Source organism: Bactrocera neohumeralis, chromosome 4, assembly GCF_024586455.1.
Source record: "Bactrocera neohumeralis isolate Rockhampton chromosome 4, APGP_CSIRO_Bneo_wtdbg2-racon-allhic-juicebox.fasta_v2, whole genome shotgun sequence".
In the NCBI taxonomy this organism is placed as follows: Eukaryota; Metazoa; Arthropoda; class Insecta; order Diptera; family Tephritidae; genus Bactrocera; species Bactrocera neohumeralis.
This window is the reverse complement of record NC_065921.1, coordinates 65,510,192-65,532,592: the sequence shown is the minus strand read 5'-3', so window position 1 is coordinate 65,532,592 and position 22,401 is coordinate 65,510,192. Positions and strand designations below refer to the sequence as shown.

The 22,401-nt window shown below is 30.3% G+C and overlaps 1 protein-coding gene across 7 annotated transcripts in view; it reads right to left on the bottom strand.

Moving 5' to 3' along the window:
- LOC126757634 (A disintegrin and metalloproteinase with thrombospondin motifs 5) overlaps nucleotides 1–13,250 on the bottom strand; it is a 160,593-nt gene extending 147,343 nt beyond the window's left edge. For 6 of the 7 annotated variants that reach the window (XM_050471694.1, XM_050471696.1, XM_050471697.1 and 3 more), the window contains exon 1: nucleotides 12,276–13,250. The gene's annotated coding sequence lies outside the window, so the exon portion shown is untranslated. Of the gene's footprint in view, nucleotides 1–7,755; nucleotides 7,893–12,275 lie in introns of those variants that run through there. The other variant, XM_050471695.1, reaches the window with a different exon arrangement.
- Nucleotides 13,251–22,401: the final 9,151 nt, after the last annotated feature.

Below are 22,401 nucleotides of genomic sequence, written 5' to 3'. Positions count from 1 at the left end.
TACCTTTTACTAAATCAATAAAATATATTTAATTTTTTTGGCATACATTTAATAATAAATTTTATGTTGATCATATTTTTGAAAAATTATTTTTTTTGCAGACACACGAAAAATATTTATTTCTTAAAAAATAATTTTTAACAAATAATCAGTTATTTATACACTTTTCTAAATCAATACAAAATATTTAATTTCTCTTTTCTTTTGTTTTACGCTAATAAATTTTTTGAACACTTGTTTAATTTTTTTTCAGACATGCCAAAAATATTTAAAAATATGTCCAATATAAGTTTTTGTTTTCAAATCTGAACAAATTGTTATTTTTGTTTGTCTTTTATGTTTTTTTTTTCTTTTTAAATTTTTTATTTATAGTTTTCAAATTCTAATATGAATAAATTTTTTGGAAACCAATGAAAATTTATCATATATTTCTTTTTAAATTTTTAATTTTTGCGAAGCATCGTTTGGTGTGCTAGTAAAGTACATAAAATATAATTATTTATAATAATATAATATATTATTCGAATTTTTCTTTATTATTTATAATGTGTTTTGGAATTCCAATAAATAACTGTTTGTGTTTGCTTTTGGCTTTTGTTGTTATTTGATATATCATTTCTATTCGTATCATTAACACCATATTAAATCATATATGGTAATTTTTTGCAAATTGTTTGAATATTTATATGTATTTATATGTGTTACTATATGTTAGCGGTATATGTATGTATGTACATGACCCAACTGGAAAAAGCTATATGACTGGCTAAATTTTTATTCGAAAAATGTGTGCCAAATAGCTAGAAAATGTTTGTAAATTATTTTAAGGCTAAATTTTATATAATATTTTTTTTTTAAATAATTCATTATTTATTGCTGATATTTGATGAAAATTTTAAAATGAATTCATGAATAGTTTTTAAAAAAGCGGGAAAGCATTTTCAAATTATTTTATGGTTTAACTGATTAAACGAAAATTAAAAAAAAAAATACCTACTTCTTGTTCAAAAATGTTTTTATCATTTAGTAGTCGCTTTTTTTAATTCTAAATAAATTTTATATGTATTACATATATATTTTTAATATTTATTTTTTTTTTTGTTCTTTTGGAAATTAGAAAAATATTTCCAAATATAGTTGGGCGTTCAATTGATAAAAATAAAATAAAATTTATATTAATTATGTCTGCTTCTTGTTCAGAAACTTTAAGAAATCATTTAGTTAATTAATAAGAATTTTTTTTATTTTTTATTTATAGTACTTATTCTTTTATTTTTATGCCTTTGGAAAGTATAATAATATTTATAAATTGTTTTAATATTTAATTTTTTTATTTAAATAGAAAAGGGTTATTATGTAACAGTCCAAAAATATGCCTTCTGACTTTACTTCGTTTTCCTACAGTGCAAGTCAATCAGTTTTAACCGTAAATATGCATAACCATATATCAAACGATAAACAAATGCCTCACAACACACATTTATTGATGAATCCAACTACAGCTTTGCTATAAAAAATAATTTCAGCTTTGTAGAAACGTGCATTCAACACAGCGCTTACAATAGCAAACAACATACACATGCCATATAATATATATAATATAGATATGTACAGTTAAAAATATATTTATAGCATTTTTGGTATTCAATATTGCCACAACACGTTTTTGCTTCTTCCCCTTCCTGCTGTGTGTGCACAGCGTTTCAGTGATTTCACCAGCTGTTTCGCGCTCTCTCACTCACTCGTGCTCTCTGTGTCTCTTTCGCACACACATCCGCTATTATTAGTTTAATAAATAATTTTTCTATTTTTTTCATCTATTTTGCCATATTGTTGTTATTGTATTTATAATTAATTTATGCAGTTGCTGCTATTGTTGTACAATAAAATTTTCATTGACACGCAAAACCAGTTGGAGCAAACGCTGCAGTCACAATGCAATATTCAAAGCCAGATACATGTATGTGAGTAAATCTGTTTTGTAATTTGATAAGCTGTTGTAGGGAAAACAATTTTTACACAGTTTGAAGGCGGATTAAATAAAAAATGTGTCAAAGTCAGTTTTATAAATTTTAAACAAAACCAACTTAGAAGAAACAGTCCCTTCTTCATATTTGAGCCCTAACCTATACTCCGTACTTGGCTTTATAATGTGCTTCCAAATCGCAGAAGAATCTGCATAAGACGAGAGTTGAAGATTTCGTGTTTATAAACAACTGCAAAGTACCTTTAAAATGCTGCAGCAGCACCGAGTTTAATTTGTATTTTTTTCTGGTTTAAAATGTAGATCTATGACGGTGCCAACTTAAAACTATTTACAAGGCCGGGAGTCCAGCTTTTTCATTTGCTTGAATTTCATAGCAAAATTAGAAGGTGAACTCAAAATGATTAAATACTGAGGTGAAAGAAATAATATAGCAAACTCTGGGTTATTAGTTAGTAGTAGTGGGTGCTAAGCTTCCAGTCTAACAACAGCAATATTTAACTTAAAAAAAGTTATCGTTTTTTATTTGGCTTTAGAACACCGTTATCTGATTATGAATTATATGGTTGATATTTTAGAATACTCATAGTAATCTTACAAATCTATAAGATAATATAGTAAACATTTAACAATTGTAACACTACTCAATTTTATTCGTAATAAGCTCTCTCCGAAGTATAAAAATATATAAATTTTTCCGTTAGGAATTCATGAAAACGGTGTTTAACAAATTCTCCTATTAAATTTATTTATAAACTGTCCGAGAATTATACAACTATTTTATTGAAAAGTGAAATTATGGAAATTTTTATTAAAATACCGTTACAGGTGTGCCATGTTAAACAAAAACTGAGCACAATTCTGCATAATCAACTCAAAACTTTAAACACAATGAGATAGTTAAGTAAAATACTAAGATACTAACACACTGAGTTAATATTTGAAATATATAAAAGCTCTGGTTAGGTCTTTACATTATAAATGATGATCGCACTAAGCTTTATTGAACTTTTATAAGACTCTGTACCCTATAAATGAATGCGGTTATGGTAAGGAATATGCTATAACTTCTAATCACTTCAAAGGTTTGAAAAAAGTTTATAGTTATACCAGATAAGACAACTAAGGCTTTTTTACTGAATGATTTGGCTTTGTTCTGTTTAAAAAGTAGATTATGAAGTGCTAGTCTAGAAGCAAAATTCCTTAGAACACATTATTCCTAATATCTATCTCTAAAGTCTTGTAATCAAAAGTACCTTTTATGAGTGCATTGTAATCCAGCTTTTAGGCTAAAACATGAAATCAAGTTTTTCTGTTATTTTTTTCAGATCTTAATCACAAAACTATTTCAAAAATTCTAACGATTCCCATGGATAACGATGGTATTAGTTCGAGAAAGCGAACCAAAACCGAAAGCACACCAATGAACTCGCCGCAGTCAACAGTGAGAGCACAATCGAAGAATATGAAAATTTATAGAAAATGAGAATTCATGCAATGAAATCGGTAAGGAAAAGAAAAACAGCTGCATAATTGCAGCATTTGTTGATATGTACAACAAAAACAATTGCCAGAAGAAGCAAAATCAGTAAAAACGTAGAAACAATCAATATAACAATAGCAACAACTAAATAAAATCAAATGCAACAAACATAGCAAAAGCTATTCCAACAACAATAGTAAAATCAAATGCAACAACCACAGAAAAATCAAATACAACAACCATAGCAAATTCCGTGCGTATTATTACAACATCGCGAGCAAATCAACACATGCCAATATACATACAAGGAATAACAACAACAAAAGCAAAGAGAAAAGATATGCATGTATGTGTGTAGAAAATAAATGTAAAAAAAAACTAACAAATAACAAACGTGAAAAACAGGTAATAACAGCATTTGGAAAACATTGTAGAAAAAATTACAAAAAAAAACTGCAACAACAAATCACGATTACACCCAACGATTCGGTGAACAAATGTCTATCAATATTGGCTATCGTGCTATCGTTCAAAGTGCGCTAAAATATAAGCCGATAAGATACACTATGAGATATATGGGGTTATGAGTAAGAGGCTAAGAAAAATAGGCGCAGTTTTGCCCACAATAATTCATTCAATCTATAAATCTATGATGCAATGGAAATTACTAAAGAGATAAAAAGAAAATTTATCAAATCTATGTCAGCCGCCGATCCTAGATTTCTAGTTCGTTTTACAAAATTTAGTTGAGAATTTTCCGTGGCTTCACATGGAAACAACTTCAAGTAAAATTTCAGAATTATCAAAAGTGGTACCGAATAAAAAAAAATTTAACTCTTGTATAATGTTTTGAGTTTATGAGCAAGTGTGCTTATGGGCGAGTTGTAAGAAACTGACACTGACTGGCTTTAAGGGCATTTAATGTCGAGGAACTAAAAAAATAGTTTCCAACTAGAATAATAGTAATCTTAATAAATATTATAAGCGAATTTAAAAATAACTTAGTATATGAGTAGTGTTTCATAATCAACATCAGCATTAACAGTAAACTCTATTTTATGCTATATACTCGTACATTTTCCTTAACTCCGTGTTTGTAAGTGATGCTTAATACTAAGCACCAAATTAATCAGTAAACTCCGGTTAATGACATAATCCTTTTCCTTAACTGTGGCTTTGTAAGTATTGTTTATATTAACCATCAAAAAGGCAATAAACTCGAGTTTATGACGCATTGTGAACGTACTCTAAAGCTAAGTCAGTGAATTACAAATAAAAGACATTTAAGTCACAGGCTCGATACAAAATAATAGTGACATATCTACTATTTAAGGTTATAAAACCTTCGACGCGATCTATATTTATAGTCAAAACTAAGGCCTTAAAAATGATTATAGAAAATTTAGCTTACGAATGTTGATAATACTAAACTGTTTTTCCCACAAAATATATAAGTATTTGTATTAGTTACTTTTCTCGACGTTCGTTAATGAAATCTTCACACCTCAAACCAATTCACAAAGCGAATGCGTTGAGTAGCTCTACAGCTTCAGAAGAAGCAGAGCGTTGAAGTACAAACAAGCTTATTTAAATGTGTCTAGATTAATATGTATCTAAATACATTCTGCTATTTGCATACACAATTATCTTCGTGGACTGGCTTGTGTATCTAAATATTGATTTCAAGAGCAACCTTGAGCGCTTAATGCGCTTTGTTGTTGTCGCTTTGAGTGGAATCAAATTTTTATTTCTATATATATACCATATTTGATTTCAAAGGTCACTGGCTTACCGGCCAGCACACACGCGCACACTTTTTCATGCGTTTACTCACTTTAGGGATTTATTGCAATAACTAATGATTTGATTTTAATTTTAATTTAAGATAAAACTGATTTTAATATTTATTTATTATTATTTTTTTTTTTAATTTAGAAATTAAATATTCAAATGCAGTTTTTTGACTTGATTTAATTTGAGTTCAGATTCAGTTGCGGTTTTTCATGAAAAAAATAATATATAACTGTTGCAAATATGTATATGCAGCTCTGTCGATCAATTAATTTATCACTTTATCAGCTGACTCATATTAATTTTTTGCATTATATGTAGTACCTTGATAAATTTTGCATTACAAGTATGAAAATTTTCGGGTAAAGTACAAAAACTGGTGACATTAAAAGTTCATTTACGTGATCAAATCCAGTTCATCGATTTATTAGTGAAGTTTTTACATCTCACAAAATAGAGACTTTTTTTTTATAATTTTGTATAGGACTACAAGACGTCACCGAATTTTTTTTATATATAAATTATAAATTAGAATAAATAATAAGCATATATTTGTTTTATAAGAGTAAAAATATAAAAGGCAAATATGGAAATAAAATAAAATTGAAAAATACACATTTTTTATATATTTTTTCATTTCAACTTCCTAACATTATTTAGTCCGAAACTATCAAGGAGCCATTTCTTTCAATTGATTTTACTCGTAGTCTTTCTTAGGAAACGTAAAAAGAAAAAAATCATTAAAAAATCTTACAATTTATAGTCTTAGCGAATAGAAACTAAATTACAAAATTTAAAATAAATATTCAAAGCTGATATTTGAGCATTTAGTTAAAACATTTTCACTGACCAAACATTTTGGAAGATAATTCAAATAAACTACAAATACAATAATTCTTGAGAAAAATACTTAATAAGCATTTCTCTGTATTCCAAAAAATGAAAGAGCTGGAATCCAAATTTTTAGAAGGTTCTTAAGAAAAAAATTTTGAAATTTATGTATCTGTAAATTTTAGGTTTCATATCAAACCAAATTCTAAAAGCTTTTATATAAATTTGGATTCTAACTAAATGTAAATCTTGTTAAGAATAATTAACTTTTCAATTCATTGAAGAATTTTAACCATTCCTATAATTAATATATTTTTTTAAATTCCAAAAAGGTGTATATTCGATTTAAAATAAATTTGCACTACATAAAATAACTGTAATGAGTAGTATTTTTTACGTTTAAAAAACAACCAATTTATATAACTATAATTTATATAATTATAATTTATTTATTATTAAAAAGGTACTAAACAGCCAATTTGAAGAAAAAATAATTATTATACTATTTTTTATAAAATTTCGTTAAGAAATTATTGTGAAGAAAAATCAAAACGAAACATACAGAAAATGTTCCTTGAATCAAATTTGAAGAGAAAAATTTTTCATAGAAAACGTCGCAGACAAATATTTTTCTGCACAAAACTTTTCAACAAAATTCCGATATTTTTGTGAAAATGTCAATTTTTTTTTGTTATACATATGTAATTATTCTTTGCGACTGTGATTTAGAGGCTGTTTCTTGCTAATTTTGTGTTCTTTAAACCGAAAATGTTAGTAAAAATTTCCTATCACGTAGAATTTTTTGTGTTTTAGTCAAAAAGTGTACGAGTTAAGCCCCACCATTTACTAAAATGGCAAAAATAGCTATACGTGTTGGAAATTTTTGAATTCAAATTCGTTTTTTGAACTCAAACTCGTAATCACCACACCTCAAATTCCCCACAGACCGTTTAGCACATACATAAGTGGCAAATTGTTCCTTCAGTTCATTATTGGATAAATTTTATACTTGATTTAAGTGACTATAGTTTACTAAAATTTGTACAACGTTTTAACGGATTCGAAAAATAGTATTATTATCCAAATTATTATTTTTTAATACTAAAAGTTCGAAAACTTTAATTTCTTTAATATCGTGGGTTTTTTCACATTTAACAAATTGAATATATTGCAATCTAATCTCACATTATTTACAATTTAAGAAACGACTATATTGAAAATTATTAAATTAAAACTAAACTTAACAGCGTAAAAGTACCGTTAAATAATTGTGTTATATTATGATTGTTATCAAAATTTTTAATTGATTATTTTCGTGCTTTTCATTTTATCATAACTATTTTTTGTTGGTATTTTCAAAACTTGTTATGCATAAAATTTTGATGAAATTTTATTTTTAAAATAACACTGAAATTTATTATCTTAAATTAATTAAAAAAATTATTTATTTTTAGTAATTTATGCCAATGTTTTATTCTGCAGTGAATTTAATATTTCAACGGCACTGCATATTCAAAGTTTTTTGGCATACTTTGTTTTTTTCAGCTTTTGGCAGTTTCACAATTATTTTTCATAACTTTTAAATTTCACTGTATTTGGTCCTTTAAAAACTGCTACTTATCACTTAGTACATAAAAATATACGATTAGCCTGCGCCTTTGCTTACTTTTGCTTACGGCTGTTACGCTACGCACCGTCCTACGAGAAACGTACGGTTGATGAAACGTTACGAATGGGTGTAAGCTGACGCGTGATTTTATGATTATTGACTTTTTGGTTTGCCCAAAGGATCGAGGTATGGCACAACGATCGTCGCGGATAACCACAGATCAGGTTAAGAACACTCGTGCGAATAAGCGAGCTGCGGCCGGAACGCTATTATTAAATACTACGCTTCATTTCGAATATGGCAAAATGAAGTAAGGCGAGAAATTCGTGGAGTCACAAAAAATCCAACAACAACAAATATAAATTTACAAAAACACCGACAAGAAATTAAGATGAAATTGAGAAGAAATGCCGTAAGTGTGTGCAAACAACAAAGAATATACGAAATTTATTCTGACAATTGAGTGAGAAGTTGCAACGTCAAAAGGCGACGCACACACGCATTCATAACCACATGCAGGCGTGTGTATGTAAGTTTATAAAAACAACGAGTGACAGCAAACAGGAATTTCGTAATGAGCGCAAAAGTTGTTAATATAATTGGTTGTTGTTGTTGTTAAAATTTTTATTCGTTAATTTTGTTTTGTATACTTTTTACGGTTATTGTTTATAATATTTGCACTCTAAGTGAGGATGAACGCACCCCAATGGCGTTGTTGTCGCTCGGTTTTACCTGTTGTTGGCGCACAAAAAGTTGGCGTCGTGCACATTTAATCAAACGTATGTGGGTGTGGGTGCTTGCGAGCTGAAAACTCAAACGCTTGCTTTTAAATTCACTGCTAATTTTGAGTATTTTTAAATTTTTGATTTTTTTTGTTTAATTGAAGAAAAATATTGAACAAATTATGAGAAAAATTCAAAAATTAGAAACATTTTAAAAATTTAATAATTTTAATTAATATTTAATTTAATTTGTAAAAACTGTAAATGTTGTAAAATTAATTTCAATAAAATAATCAACTGCAAAAAAATTTTAAAATATAAAATTATAAATACAGTTAAATAAATATTCCCAAAAATTATGTTTCAGTCCAAGAATTTTTTTTTCTCAAAAAAAAAGAAAGTTTATTTGTAAAATTTGTAAAAGCTGTAAAATTAATTTTTTTAAAGGAATTAACTGGTAAAAAAAAAAAACAAAAATACCATTAATAAAATGTTTTCAAAAATTAGAGTCCAGTGCACGATTTTTTTTTTCAAAAAACTAAAAAGGTTTATTTGTAAAATTGTAAAAGTTGTAAAAATTAGTTTCCTTAGAGAAGTTAACTGGTTAAAAAAAAATTATGTAAAATTATAAGTACAATTAATTAAATTTTGCCAAAATTATGTTTCAGTCCACGAAAATTTCTTTTTCAAAAACAAAAAGGTTTATTTGTAAAAATTGTAAAAGTAGTAAAAATAAATGTTTTTAGAGAAGTTAACTAGTAAACAAATTTTTTTTTATATAAAAATACTTTATTTAATATTAATGTTTTAATTCAACCCACTGTCGTATGAAATGGTTTTGAAAATTTTCATATAAAAAAAAAACATATTTGAAGAAAATTTAGTTACGAATAATTATTTATAAGAGCAATAATACCTAAGCACTGAAATAATTATTTTTTGTAATTTTTTTTTTAATATTTCATTTACATTTTACATTTTATTCACAAAATAATATTATTCTTTACACAAAAAGTTGAAAGTAAGTTAATTACGATTAGAAAAATTTGCTTTTTTTGTTTTAATTATGCTATTAAATAAAGCATAGGACAAAATTTTTGCAACTAGATTAGTTTTGCGATTTATTTTGAATAAAAGAGTTGGAAAAATTTCAAAAATTTATTTAGTAATAATTATGTAAAACAAATTACTTAAGGAACGTTTTCAAATAAGTTTGCAATAGCAAACGCGCTAAAAAATATATAAATACATATGTACAGTGTCGGACAAAACTCATTGGACTAACTCGAGTCTCTCATATATTGCATCATAACTTTTTACATAGATGCATTAGAACAACAATTTTTTTTTGCAAAAGAAAGATCACAAATTCTATATTAAGAAACATTGAAATTTTATTTTTCAACTTTTATGCAAAATTTATAAATTATAACAGAATGGAAAAAAGAAAAAATTCGTGCGCTCAATAAGATTTTGTTTAAGCCACTGCAAAGTCGTTTAGTGGAAAATATTTTTTAATATGGACAAAATATCAAAAAAACTAAAACCGTTTTTCAAAATAATTTACTTTTAGTTTTTTTTTTGCTTAAATTATATTATGTGTTATAATTAATTAAATTTTGTATTAAAAAAGTAAATAATTCATTATTATACAAGCAAATATTTTTACCATAAGCTTTTTCAATATAAATATTTATATTTAATTAAATATTTTTTCGTATTTATTTATTTTTACATATTTTATATATGGAAAAATTATCAATAAAAAACTATAACCATTTTCAACAACAATTTATTTTTAATTCAAATAAATGAAATCTATACAAACAATGCCAATTAAAGAGAGATACGATCGGGGTTGCAAATAATGCATTAAAAAGATAATCCCAAATACGAAATTATGAAATTAAAAATAAATTTCGATCACAAAAATACGTTTAAATTGAAAATTCAAAAACAATTCTTGAACAAAGGGCTGAAAAAAGTGGTAAACACAAATTCATAATTAAAATAAAATTTGAATATTTTTTGACCCTCCTGTGTCTCTAAGCCATTGTATTTTGGTGGAAGTTTATGGTGAACTAGCTCTAGCTAAGCTAATCTGCCAAAAGTGGTTTGCACGATTTAAAATGTTGGCTTGGAAGACGAAGAACGTCCTGTGTTCCCAAAAAAGATGAAGATTTGAAGATGAGAAGCTGGAAGCAATACTCGATATAGATTGTTGCCAAACACAACAAGAAGTCCTCACAAAATAATAGCAAATAAATTAAGCCGGAATTTTTAAATATGTAAAGGAAGCCGGGTACATACAAAAGTAATAAGAAATAGTGTGTCATAAGAATTGAAGCCAGAAGATATTGAAAGACTATTTGTAATGTGCTGCTTGACAAAAGGAAGTCGTTTTTGCATGGGATTGTGACTTGTGCTGAAAAATGTAATAAAGCTTTTCTCTTTGCATTCCAACTTTTGATTCAAGAAATATTTTTGCAATTTTCCATTTCGAGTTGTGGAATTAAAAATTAAAATTGAAAAACAAAATTAAATTTTCAATTTTTTTTTTGAAAATTTTTATGAATAAAATTAATATATTATTATATTTTGGAAAAAAATATATATATATAAATTTAATAAAAACTTTATTTAATTCTTCATTCATTATATTTATTAGCTATTATAAAAAAATGTTTTGTATTAACTTGATAAACTATTATTTTAGTTATCATTTTATTCTCACCAGATATTGATTTATAAGTTTTATGATTAATTATTAATATTTTAAAGTCACTCATATGCGAATGAGAAGTTACTGTTTTTTAAATTTATTTTAACTTTTTCATAAAAATGTTCGCTTCTTTCTAAAAAAATATTATGATCTTATTTATTTTATTATTTATTAAGAAATTATATACAAAAATTAGGTTGTATTCAAGTACCAATTATTTTTTATAAAGTTGTTTTTTTTTTAACTTAAATAATATAATATAACCTTATTATCATTTTTAATCAAATTTTAAAAATTTAAATAATAAAATCTTTAAATATTATAAAAAAAAGTATTTTAAATGTTAAAATATAGTAAAATTATAAGGATAACTGTTTTTAAGTTTTGGGTTTTGTTAATCTTTTGTAATTAAAAAATTTAAAATAAGTTAGACAAAAAACAGATTATTGGACTTAGAGTTTTTTCAATTTATTTTTAACGAAACTAAATATTATATTTAAATTTAAAATGTCTTATTTATTGAAAATCAAAAAAAAATTATCGAAATTGTCTGTTAGCTAATTTTTTTTTTCTCATAATAATCTAAAATCTAAAAGCTACTTAAATAAGTAAATTTATTGAACAAATTTAGTATTAATTTTTTAGTTATTATATTTTATATTTTTTTTCTAATTTTTGCTAATATTATTATATTTAAATATCAAAATAAAAATGGAAAAAACAAAGTCGGTTTGGAATGAAGAAAGGCAAAAAATCAATGTTTTGCATAATTTCACTAAAAAAATCGAAATTGAGTTTTTTATTGTTTACGATTCACTACATCATATGACATACATAATGTACATACATAGAAAACACATTTCAGCTTCCGCTGTCGGATATATCCAATATATAACTGTTTCATTTAAATTTTTATTCAAATTGAGTGGTTTCTGTTATATCGCTTTTCTTTCGCCTGTAAACTTATGAAAAGTGGTGTTACGTTATTTTGAATTTTAGATGACGACATGTATGTATGTATGACTGCTGAATATTTTTAGATACCAAAAACAATCTTCAGATTAAGCATACTTTCATAAGTATAGCTGTATATGTTGGCATATTTAGACTAAACATTATTACCCAAAACTCACTTTGAAATCTGCGCTGATTTTAATTCGTCCAGATTTTGCCTTAAAACGTCAGCAGCAACAAAATATTCTCACACACAATTCACACTTCTCAGTGAAAGAAAAAAATTATTTCTCTACTGAATTTTTTGTCACAACTTTTTAAGCTCAATTAAAAATTCCGAAATGCCACTGGCTTTTAAATTTTTTCAGTTTTTCGCACATTTATTCATTTTCTTGTTGTTTTAGAGCAAATGCAGCTTCACCTCTCGAATGCTGCGGATTGCACACACGCCTCACTGCGCGGCTGTGGTGATTTTTTGAAATGAAATTCAAAACAACATTTTTATTGTTGTTGCTTTTTGAATACTATATTTTTTATTTTTTTTTTGAAATTTTGCAAGAGGCAGCCCGAAAGTGAGTGTGAGCTGCTGACAGCAGAGAAGGAAAAACAGCTGTTGTTGTTGCTAAATTAGCTTGTATCGTTGTTTTTGTTGTTGCTGCTGTTGTTTTTGTATTTGTGTCGTGATGGCTCGATCGTGCTTACTGCGGCTGCAATATTATTAATTAATATTTAACTTTTTTGTATTTTTCAACTCGCTTTTATTAACTTTTGCACTTTAATTTCTGTGTTGTTGCAATTGTTGTTGGCTTCGTGTGTTGGCAAGTCGTTTTTGAGTGCGAACACTGATTTACTGCACGAAAAAAATACAAATTTATGCAACAAAAACACACTCACTCACTGCTTTGCTCGAAAGTAACAAGCGAACGCTTACGATTTGGAGCGTTTGAGAATTTTGTAAATTTTTTTAAATTAAATTTTTTTGCAATTTTCTTCAACACAACGAAAGTAAGAATATCCAACGGAACGCGTTTTACGCCTGTGTATGTATTTTGCACATTTACATATACGCCCATATGTATATATATATATAATTACACACACATACACCCTCTCGTCGACAAACCGATTTGTGGCCGTCGTCTGCCTGCTTAAACTGGTCGGCGCACACTGAAGTCAGCGAACGCTTTTGCAGCGCCGCCAAGTCAATCAAAAATCCAATGCTTTGGTAGCGTGTCTCATTGTAGTGGAGAGACGGTCTCAAGCGCTCAGCAAATAGACAAAGCGCCAAAGCTAAGCTAAACTGCTGACACACATACACACTAACACCTCTACGTGGTAGCTAGACAACTTAAAAGCGCGCAGTTTGCGACCAAAAAGCCAAGTCTCAAGTCAAAGAGCGCATTAAAGCTGTCCAAAAGCGAAGGCGAGCGAGCTATCATGCTAGCTACCAGCTGTGGAGACAAAAACAACAGCTATCAATTGTTGCGTGAGTTACTAGTAATGGCTAACTGTTAGCCAAAGTGGTAAGCAGCTTGTTGTTGCTGTTTCTTCATATTTATTTTTGTTGCTTTTATTGTGGCAATTGCTTAGTGGACAGTTATGCTATAGCTTAATGGCTAGCGGATTTGGGAAACGCTGCCTAGTCGCTAAGTAGACTCACATAAGTTGCTCACTTAAGTGATCTCTCATGTGTTTATGCTCCTATTTGTGTTGCTCTCTTCTATGCTTGTGCACTTGCTCAACTTATTTAGCTCTCATGCGCTCTCACTGCCTCTTTGCACTAGTTAGCTTCTAAAGCTTGCGAATAATTCAAAGTAAAGCCCATTGTAAAACCAAATGCTCGCATTGAATTCACTAAAGATCAAAGTTTCAATTCTTAAGCGTTATTGTTACAGTTGTAGCTGGCTAAAAGTTTGCCAAACTATGGAGAGCGCTACGCAAGCGCAATTACTGAAAAGTTTATGGCAACAGCTGAGCGGCTGGCATACATACATACACAGAGTAAAATAATTACATGTACATATGTATGAATGTATATATGTACATATGTATATGTAAATGTTTCTATGTTCATTTACAGCCGCCATTATTCTGATCAAAGTTTTGCCAATTGTTGTTGCTTGTACTCGTTTGTAAGTTTCACATATTTACACGCTCACTCGTTTCTGAGATCGTGCTAAGTGTAGATTTGTAAATATTTGTGTAGTAATTTTGTTTTAGTATGTTTTGTTATTGTTGTTTGGTCCATTTTTTTACATATTCCCGCAGTGAAACAGACCTGAAATAATGAAAGCGAAAACGGCTGCATTTTATTTCATAAGGCAACTCACATTTTCCACTCGTTTGTTATTTTCACTCAATTAAATCTCAAATTGCTGCAGACTAGCTCAGCTTGGTAGACTGTGAAGGTGGGATTTCAATATTTCCCATCATACGAATTGCAAGTGACTTTTTATGTGAGTATCCTTAATGAAAGTCAAAAATTAGTGTAGGAATGGAAAGGAAAAATTCATGTTGGATACCCATACTGGACTAAGAAACTAAAAGGAAGCTCCAAGTTTGAAACGCCAACTCTAAAATCAGAAATTTCTAACTCAATTCCATTACACTGAAAATAATTAGAAACAACGTTTCTTCTAAAGTTAAACTTTTTGGAGTGATTCTTTATAGCATATTTCTATGAAAGGTGCCATTGGCCTAAGCTTCTATAGCTTTGATGGGAAAAATACAATTTAACACTTCTTTTTCTTTACTGACATAAACTCCGCAATGTGGTTATAGTCAAATTAAGAACAGCGCGTCAGTCGTTTCTTCTTTTCGCAATGTGGCGCCAATTCGAGATGCCAAGTGCACTTCTCCACTTGGTCTTCCCAATGGAGTGGATATCTTCCTCTTTGTCCGCTTCCCATGGCGGGTACTGCGTCGAATACTTTCGGAGCTGGAGTGTATCCATCCATTCGGACGACATGACCTAGCCAGCGTATGCGCTGTCTTTTAATTCGTGCCAGTAGCTGTACACTCTTGTAAAAGATTGTTCCTTCTCGATTCAGCTCTGCAGAATTATTATCTCCAGCAGTATATTGAAGAAGTCGCACAATACGGAGTCGCTTTGTCTGAAACCTTGTTTGGTATCGAGCTGCTTGGAGAGGTCCTTCCCGATCGTAACGGAGCTTTTGGAATTGCTTAACGTCAGTTTACATAGCCGTATTAGTTTTACGGGGATACAAAATTCAGACATAGCGGCATAAAGGCAGCAGCTTTGAAATCGATGAAGAGGGGGTGTGGTGTATCGATCCTCTTTCACGGGTCTTATCCAAGATTTGGCACATGGTGAATATCTGATCAGTTCTTGATTTTCCAGGCCTAAAGATATGGTCCAATCAGTTTGTCGACGGTGGGCTTTAATCTTTCACACAACGTTCGATAGAACTTATATGCGATGTTTAGAAGGCTTATCCCACGGTAGTTGGCGCAGATTGTGCTGTCTCCCTGTTTGTATATTGGGTAGATCACAATTAAATCCCAATTGTCGGGTATCCAGTACCCTCTCTCTCATCAACGGTTTCACGTCTCTTTCCTTGCTCTCAATTTGGCTACGTACGCGACCGCCGCCATCTCTTGTTTCCAAAGTTGGAAAGCTGGCTTGGCAGTAGTACTACAACCACCGGAACTTGCTTCTTTTGCAGTGATGGTGTGGCGTTGGTGACAAAGCTGGACGAATTGCTGTGCCTGCCTCGTCTCCCACCGACATTAGGGCGTATATCCAAGCCCGCTTCATCCCTTTGTTGGACTGAGTTTTGAATTGGTTGGTCTCTACCTCTTACACCGAAGGGTATAATTCACCCATTCACTTCCTTCTGTGATTACATACAAAACAGTCCATCATAAGGAGATAATGGCAATGACATCAGTCATGACTCAGCTAGACCAAATCCAGCTTAAAACCATGGAAAATATTAGTAACTAAGGGGAATGTTTGTTCATCAGTATAGTAAATATTTACCATACAAAATGACCGATATATCTGATCACAAAAGCATATACATACATATCTGCTTTACAAAGTGATCGATCGGTATCAAGATAAAGATCTATTTTTTTTTGTTAAGTAAGAATTGAAATTTATTTGTATCAAACAACGTGGCTAGAATGAACTAGCAAAACTTTTTCGTTGGCTGTAAATCGTTGGCCGGCTATGTTTTCAGATTATATTTACAGTTGTTACATGAAATGTACTTGTGAAGGGTATTCAAGTTAATATGTATATCCAAGGAGGTCGGTTTGACTGAATTAGACAACATTTAATCGGATAATCGGATTGGTATTCAGTTAAAAAATTTTGAGGTTAATGTCTTTATTGAAATTAAATGTTTCGAAAGATTTTTTCTGCTCTGATTCTCAAATAGGAGATAGAATAAAGAACGAAAGCAAAGCCGAACAGTGATTTCACTAAAGTCACCGACCTATTGACATCCATACTTATAAATTCTTAATACATGTATTTACTTTAACCAGGTGTATTGACCTTTTCAATTCGCTGGAAATTGGTTCGTCTGGTTCAATGCATATTTATCATGTCTCTAAATCATATAAAGTCTCTTATCTGCGGCACCTACTTCCCCTCTCTCCTCTCTCTATCTCTCAAGTTCATTTCCCAATTAAACGTTGACACCTCGCTGACCATTATTCAAATTATGGTATTTGTTTTTAGTCAAAAGCACTAATTGCCTGCAATGTGTTATACACTCATTAAAATTATATTGCTTATGCCGTATATTTTATGTGGCATTCATTCATATTGTGGCCGATAAGTGGACTTAAACGCTCATAAAGTAATCGTTTGCAGTATTTCAAGCCTTGTTGCTGTTATTGTTGCCTTGCTTGTGCGCATTCGATGACATTTTGCTCGGTTCAATGCGCTGCTGCACATTTTTTGCTCTCGCTGTTTGTTTTTGTAATTCAATGAACCTTTACCCTAATTTGAAAATATTCTGAAATTTATTTTGCTAAGCGCTCGTACTTGTCATAGGGGTGAGTAATTCTCAAGAAATAATCGGTTTATCATTACAGCCTTCCCAAGTCTTCCTTATATTGTGATTGTGTGATGCGCTTCTTTACTCCTGTTTACTTGTATGCGAGTAAAGGCTCTCTCTTAACAATTAGTGTTGTAATAATTAGCAGTTCATTTGGCTTGAACTTAATATCATTAATCATCTAACTTTAAAAAAATATCAAAATTGTGAGTAATTTGCGTTCGTAAGGAATCACGAGTATGATTTGTATAATTTGAAGTAAATAAACTTTTAAGGGAAACAATATATGATTTTCATCTGACAGATGCCTTTGGTTCAAATCCTACGACTATTACAGTTCCCACATTCAAAAAAATTTGCGAATTTCAACGAAGGAAAGTAAGAGGAAACTGTCCGAGTATCAACAGTGTTTCGACCTAGGAACTCCCCAATACGCATATTCTACCCAATTACATATAGTCTGTCTCTATAGCTTCCATAGATTTCATTATGAAGCCCTAAAAACGCATGCCTCTCAGAATTCCTAAAATTTATTCAATGTTCTCCGAGAACTCAGTAAGTTTACCTGTCGAAATGAAAGCTCTTGAAAGAATTCAGTTTTCAAAATGAGAGCACCGGGAAGTGTTACATTTCATCTAGAGTAACAAAGAACAAAATTCGATATTCTGTTATTGTTTTTGTTAGGAGTCTCAATTTGTTTAAGATTTTATTAGGAACTATTTAGTTGAGATAATCCTCTAAAATTCTGTATGAACAAAACTTTACATTGCATTAAATTTTGTTACAATAACCAAATCGGACGTCGTTGATGGGTTTATTTATTTTGATTCACGAAAATTGTTTGATGCTAAGTACATAAATATTTGTAGTTTTAATAGAATTTTTGCCAGGATTTCGTCGAAAGAATTTATTTATTAATGAGAACAGATATTGAATACCAACAGAAGTTTTTTCGGCATCTGGGAATGTTCGAAATAAAATTCTAAGAGAAAGGTCAGGTTTCGAAAATCAAATTATTCAATCAATTATCAATTTTTTTACTAAAAATATTGTTGCAGTTCAACGAGCCTGATAAATACCGTTCATAATATATGTTATTGAAGCGAGGATGCTGAAATCGTCAATTCCATATACTTAGAATGTTCCAGAATATAACTAATGCAGTACACATTTACTGGGTCGCCACGTTCGAATCTACAGGGATGTGGACTACGCAGCTTCGAAAGTATTCAACGCGATTTCCGCTGGTAACAGTAGACCAAGTGAAAGATTTATCAAATCCGGTAAGATAAATAAAGACCGAGAATCCTTACGAATAATTATTATAGGTGTTGTGTAGCTTTGGTCGCTTGAAAAGAACATCGACATTCGCGAACCTTTAACATATTGTGCAGCTCCTCGTATAAACAGGTTACTATAAATATTAATTATTTTTGTAGTTTGATAGATATTTCAGACGACCAATTGATTAAACCAATTTGTAAACGTAGATGATTTGTTAATTCAGTCAATTAGTAAAGTTTGACTCGAGCAATTAAATGAGCCAGTTAGTAAATATGTAGGCTTTGTTAATTGAGTAATAAGTAAATTTATACAATTTGTTAATTCAGTCAATTAGTAAAGTTTAAAAGGTATTTAACTTGACCAATTAATTGAGGAAATTAGTAAATGTAGATGAATTGTTAATTTAGTCAATTAGTAAATATAGACAATTAGTTAGTCGAGTCAATTAGTAGAGTTTAAAAGGTATTTAACTTGACCAATTAATTGAGCCAATTAGTAAATGTAGACAATTTGTTAATTGAGTCCATTAGTAAAGTTTGATAGATATTCAACTCGACCAACTAAATGAGCCAATTAGTAAATGTATGCAATTTGTTAATTGAGTCAATTAGTAAATGTAGACAATTTGTTTGTTAAGTCAATTAGTAAACTTTGAAAGGTATTTAAGTTGACAAATTAATTGAGCCAATTAGTAGGAGTAATTGTGTCAATTAGACAATATAAGCAATTTTATTACTGACTAAACTAGGGAACAATCTTAAATTCTTATAAAAACGACTTCTTTAAAATTTCGGTAAAATCACAAAAAACACAATTTAGACAGCTTTTCAAAAACAAATTTAAAAAAAATTGAATAAATTTAGGAACTAGGTGAATAAATTAAAAATATAATGCATATTTATTGAGTTGGCTTCCATTACCTGGAGCTATAGCATCTTTTCTCATTACTGACAAACACTTTTCGTGGCGAAAATGAGTTTGTGACTGTCTTATTATATATATACAATTTTATAAAAATTCTCACTACTGCGTACCTATGTAACCTCACTCACATAACTTCCAAAAGTGTCTTATTTATGATATCCACTTCCGCCAGCATCAAAACTCCAATGAAGACATCGAAATTTTGCAATGTCCCCCGAAAAGCAATGACAAAATAATACAAAAAAGAAATATTTTATATATGTACATTCAAAGAAAAAACCAACGGATTCGCCAAAAATTATAACGAAGTTGTCTCACAAGCGATAACAAGCATTCATGTTTATGTCATTGGCTTTGTTTTAAGCGCATTGCTAAATCACCATCATTTACAAATCACATTGGGGCAAAAACCTGCTTCCCATTGAATCTACCGAAATACGTAATCGCCAAATATTTTAATATTTAACTATGACTTTTGAGTGGTCTGAACCACTTTTCGACTTGTAATACGCCAATATGAATTAGTTCAGCCAGCGTTGGCCCCCGCCTCTGCCAACTATGGTGTGCTCTCACCTGTTTGCCACAACTGTTAACGTTATTTAACGGTTTCTTAGTTGGCTAACCTTGCTGGTAACCATTTTTTTCTTTTTTTGAGAATAAATTTAAATAATCTATTAAATATTGCATTTGTAATGCTCCATTGTTGTTTAACAGTTATTTTGTCATGCCTTTTCTCGCATGTACACAACACGGATGACACCTCATGGCTGGGCTATCACCAGCGCTTACCAGCATTGTCTGTCTGTCTCCAGTTTCTGGTATTTTAGTTTTTCCATCTCATTTTGGTAGCCTAAATGCTAATTTGGTGCCATATCTGGTGTTTGATAAGCGACAGCGTTGATTTGGCGTTAACCTAAGAGTCGGTCCACGCATTTGGCTCGCTCTCATCTGTGTTGGTGTGTGTTTTGTTAGTCGGTTATTTATTTGTTATTGTATAAAATATTAAGTTTTATTTTTTTGCTACAGTTTTTTTGGTTTTATAATTATTTAGAAATAAAGAAAATTAGTTATTTTGTAAATCCGAGGAACAAACAAATTGTGAAATATTTTCCCAAATTTTTCATTTTGTATTGTTATTGTTATTGTGTTGGCATCAGCAATTGCGAAAAATTTTGTGTGTTTCTTTCCATTCTCGCCATCACCACCATATCAGCATTTCTGAAATTACGTAAAAAATATATCGCTAATTTATTCCGGACCTACAAACAGGCTCTGGTTCCACCACGTTGTTGGCCTTATCCTAAACACAGAGAGACAGCTCAGCCATGGCTCCTGGATCAAGACAACATCGGCACAGTCTTTTTGGTAGTAAATTGGCGGGGCCGCCTTTACATAGTTTTAGTTCATCTGATGCAATCTTATCAGACAAACCTCCAAAAACGCTAAATCAGCACCCATCTGACATAGTCTCCACTCCACTGCACTCCAGTTAGCTTTCTGCTTCCTAGCTAGTGTCGTTTTGTTTCTTCTCGCCTTGTAAATCTAGCAAGGGTTCCTCTGCTGATGCTAGCAATTCAGCCATCGCTATACGCAGATTTAAGCTTAGGCCGAAAGGCCTGCCTTTGAATATACTAAAACTGAGGTAGAGGTGCTTTTGTTACAATTAGTTGGCGATAGTTTCGTCGTCCTAAACACAGTCCTCCCATAAGCAATAGATCAAAGTGTCGGTTTAACGATATTTTGACTTCTATCGTTTGTATTCTGGTTGATTTTTATTTGCTTCTACATGTTTTTTGGTCCTTATGAGACTATGCGTTCAGAATAAAGCGCTACATCCCATCATCAAAAAAATTTAACGAAAATTTATAGTTCCCAAAAATATTCCCAAAGAAAAATCATAAATTAAAAACAAAAAATATATACAAAATATTTTTTTAAGAAAATATAATCAGCAACACCGAAAAAATATGAGAAAGTGAGTAGAAAGAGCCAAATATTACAAAAGCAAAGAAAAACGAAAAAAGCATTATTGATGAGCTCACGCTGATAATGAGCTTGAAAACAATGACAATGAAATTGCAGATGCTGCGGCTGATTTCATATACAAAAGTTTTATTAATTCAAATGCTCGATGTTACATAATTTTGAAAGCACGACCAATGCCGTCATTTTCACTTAGGTGTAATGGAAAATTGGTTTCTAATATAAAGTTGGAGATACGAGTATTATATAGAAAATTTCATTTATTTTTCTAATTTAAATTTTTTCAATTTATAATTATTTTCGGTTTGTTTAAAGTTGAAGGTTGGGCATTCGCAATGATAATCTTTCAGCGTCTCATCATTCTCCGCGCATGGTCTGCAATCCGCTGAATCCACTTTTCCTAATTTTTGAAGGAGGTATCTTTCGCGTAGGTGTCGTGTGATGATAACTATAATACAATGTTTCTAAGCTTCCTCTTGTCTAGAAGTAGAGGCGTAGGTCTGTTACACTTCCATTAACACTACCACAAAGTAAGTTTATGGTACGCTCTGTGTTGCTTGTGTTCCAAGACCTGAGATGTTCCTCTACGGTTATTTGTTTCAAACAACCCTTGAAGGACCCGTATGGTCTGGACAGCATAGGGAAGTTGTGTATCCAGCTGCCTCCTAAATGCCCGGATACCCAGATGATATTAACCGACTTACCTTCTAAAAGTCTAGCTATTGCCTGCTTACACATAACCTAACGGAATGATACTTTGTATTGTTGCTGTGGATTGCTTTAAATGCCACTTGACTATGCATTAAAATGTTTATGGCCTTGCTGGTTAGAGTAGAAGCCCAGTTGGTACCTTCTGTTATGACCACAATTTCGGAAAACTGAATTACCAAAGAAGAAACCTGCTCCTGCTCCTGCTCCTGTTTCCCCGTTTGATCCGTCAGAGAATATGTAGATTTCGCTAGGAAGGGTGTTAGACTGATAGATCTACATGATACAAGGAATAGTTTTCCTTCTCTTTAGAAGACTTTAGAGTCCTGTCAACTTCTTGGGATGTACTTTAAACGGACACAAGCATTATAAA